Raw genomic sequence first — 3,949 nt, 5'->3', positions numbered from 1 at the left:
TTTATTAGTTAATTTCTTTTTATCATAAATATTTTAGCTTGTGCACTTTTGAAATACAAAAATCCATACTAAAATCATATAATAAAATCAAAATCATATGTAAATGTAACTTATGTTTAATAATCTAAATACAAAAATCCAAACCAAAATCATATAGTATAAATTATTTATCATTTCAAAATTTTAAATTTCAAAGTTACATCCAAATTTTCAATTTTAATAATATATTTCTTATAAAATTAATGCTGTAAATATATATAATTAAATGAAAACAATCCAAGTTATGTTTTAAAAAATATTTATTTATTTGATTATTTCAAATAGTTAACGTGCTAACACTATATAATACAATCATATAAAAAATATTGATCCATATTGTTGTTCATTTGCTTATATATGGTAGATTTAGTTATTTACAAACGAAAAAACTTTACTCACATCAAAATGAAAAAAAAAACATAGCATATTTTTTTTAGATTTTGCTTTATTAGTATACAAGAAACGAGAAATAAAATGAAAATTTGAAACAATAAATTATATTTACAAATGCAAATTTTACAATTATTGTATTTATAAATGACTGAATTTACAATTTTTATATTTAGTATGATTATTGTTATTTTATTTACCATTATTCAGGTAAAACAATACCGTTATATTAAATGAATATAATACCCGCACGGACGTGCGGGTTAAATTCTAGTTATTTATTAATCTGAAAGCCATTTGATAAATCTTGAGCTCTTGATGAATGGCCGCATCTCCCAGTTTTCTCATTTGCTCTTTGCACAATATATGTCTGTTCAGTGAATTATCTATACAGAACAATTAAAAACAGAAGAACACTCGGAAAAGAATTATTAACATAAGCAAATGCATGCAGCTACTTTCTTTATCCACATAATGGATTCAGGTCTCTCTGCCTAAGTCAACTAAAGCTAAACAGTCAGGAAAACAACAGCTCTAACCCCAACTATTCTCAATATCTTAATCTAAATTACTTATGAAGATTACTGCAAGTTTGGGTATTTTCTATTAACCAGTATCAGGAATCAGAGGTTTATCTACACACTAAAGTTCACATTATGGACAAGAGAGAAGAAACATATGGCCAAAATCTAACACTGTATTCCCCTCCCCAAATACCATCTTGAACTATGGACCTCGAGAATGAGCCCATGTGCAGCCCAGGACAAGTTGCAGAATCTGCTAAATTTTGTAAAATAGGATGGCTGAGTATCTCGATTTTAAAAGTAAATAAATATACTGTATAGTATTTTCCTAATAATCGTGTTAATTTTGATAGGTAACTCTTTTTGGAGAACCTAGTTACAAAGATGACACAATGGCCAAATCGCTACTAATGGGTGTTGATTTTCCATATAATCATACAAGATAATTTTATAAAGGCACTCTAACTGTACTCTATTTTTTTCTTTAAAATGAAGCAAAAATAAAAATAGAGTAAGAATTGTTCCAACTCAACTCCAAATATCATTCCATAATAAAGTTTAATTTATAAATAGAGTAATCTATTTTTGTTTGTTTATCACTCTGTTATGAAATGATAAATGGAGTAGGATTGAAGTTTTTTTACTTTATTTTTACTTTTATTCTATTTTGAAAGAAAAAATAAAGTCCTACATAGTAGATACTCTAAGATCACATATATCAGATGAATGTTATTTTGTTTATGCAATACAAGCAAAAATCCTTGTAGAAAGTTGACAATTATGTCTGATAATTTTTCTTCTTAGATTCTCATACTCTATAACCTTTGTGGGCCTTCATCTAATGAAACTGAGTTCGTACTAACAGATAAATAAATCAAACACTAAGTATAAGTTATCTAACAGTAACAAGACAGTATCCAATGATACAACACAGATACTCTTTAGACCATTTCCAATGGGTTAATATATGTATTATGTATATTAGGATTGCGAACCCCCGCGGGTCCGCTGGGGGAGAAAGACCTCAAAATTTAAAGGGAAAATTGCCAAAACGGAACAAAAATTTAGCATGGTTGTCCCTTTGGTATAAAACTAATTTTGTCCATTTTGTCTCCCTTTTACCCTTTCACTTTCCAAAATTTAATGAAATAAATAGTTTTATGAATCACAAAAATTATTAAAAATATAAATAATTAATAAAACACCGATATACACAAACACGTATATATTTTTGGTTGAAAAACTTGATAAATAAAATTTTTAAATTTTGTTCTACTAAAAGTAGAATTCGTATTCTACGGAAAATGAGTTAGTAGAAAACGAATTCCAGAATAAATAAGTCCATCTACTTTTTTAAGAACGAAAAATCTACTTTTAATTAAAATTCTAAATATGGGGAATGCGAATTCTACTAATTGTAAAGATATCTACTTTTCTCTCAAATGCAATTTCTACTTTTATGAAGTATTCTAAAATTTCGGGAATGCGAAATCTAAATACAACACGTACGTCTACATGAGGTAGAAATTGCATTCAAGATTTTTGTCATGGTTCTACTCATTGTAGAAGGTGCCTTCTACGGATAAGCTCGAAAATTAAGGAAGTTTCTGTTAAGAAAAAATATTCTAAAAATATTCTAATTTCCTAAAACGTGTTTTGATCGATTTGCTTTGCCAAAATATCAAAAAAAAATGATTTTTCCTTTTCTTCTTCTTCAATCTATGATTTCTCCATAGTTTGTCTTGTGATTTTCACAAACTCTTTTTCTATGATGCATCTCTATACAACATGTGGTATTTGGAAATTTGGTGCAACCACGAGATGAGTTTTTTCGGCTGATAACAAAAGGGTAGGCTACTGTTATTGGAATCAAGTTCTACATTAGAAGATTTTAAAAGAATGGCTGTGGAGGATTTTGATATGAAAGAAGATTAGGGTTAGTAGGAATATTTGGTTACGTACTTCTGTGTCTTTTGTTCTATTTTTTAATTGTTTTTACATTTCTTTTGCCTTTCTAAAACATTTTATTTTTATCTTTTTACATTAAACTTTTAAAAATGGTTTTAATATATGTTTAATTTGACTAATGAAAGGTTAGTTTTGGCATTATGAAAAATATTATACTATAGGGACAACTTAGTGATGGTATTATACTAAGGGGACAACCATCCTAAATTTTTGTTCCGTTTCGGCAATTTTCCCAAATTTAAATATATATTTCCTTTAAAACAAATAACTATATATAAAATTATTTGGAATGAAAAATAGTGATAGATAAAATTAACATTTTTAGTATATAAACTATTTCTGAAATTTATTCTAAAATTAATAGGTTATAGAAAGAAAAAACTACAAATCCTTAAGTAAAACGAAAATATATTATTTTAATGCAGTGTTTGGGAATGAACGATAAGTCTGTTATATGATATTTTATATATTAAAATAGAAGTCACAACTTTGATTCATGTGTGATTTTTTAAAAAATAGACCTAATGTACATATTCTTAGAAAGTCATGTTACATTTAATTTCTAATATTATCATTATTATAGGTCTAAATAACTCACTTTCTAGATTATAGGAACTAAATAGTGGGGGTGATTGGTTGGGCTTTATTTCTTTATTTTAGCTTTATTTACTTTTAAATCACTAAACTTTACCAATCATATTGTAGCTTTATTTTTAATAGTTAAAACCTAAATCAAGTTTTTATAAACTTTTACCAATCATGTTTTACCTTTATTTGTAAAACTACAGCAAAAAAAATTAAAGCAAAATTTTTTTAATGTATTTTAGGTAAAAAACCTAAAGCTTTCTTTTATAGGCCGTAGAATCTGTGAAATAAAAAAATTATCTATACTATCAAATAAATTAGATAATCATAATTAAAAACATCTATAAATATTTAATTCAATTTTGGGTGTTGTAAAAATTACTGAAATATTTTAAATAAAATATATATTATTTACATATCACATTTTAAATAACAATAAACTT

The sequence above is a fragment of the Brassica oleracea genome, chromosome C6, assembly GCF_000695525.1.
Source record: "Brassica oleracea var. oleracea cultivar TO1000 chromosome C6, BOL, whole genome shotgun sequence".
Taxonomy (NCBI): domain Eukaryota; kingdom Viridiplantae; phylum Streptophyta; class Magnoliopsida; order Brassicales; family Brassicaceae; genus Brassica; species Brassica oleracea.
Note: the sequence above shows the minus strand (reverse complement) of the source record.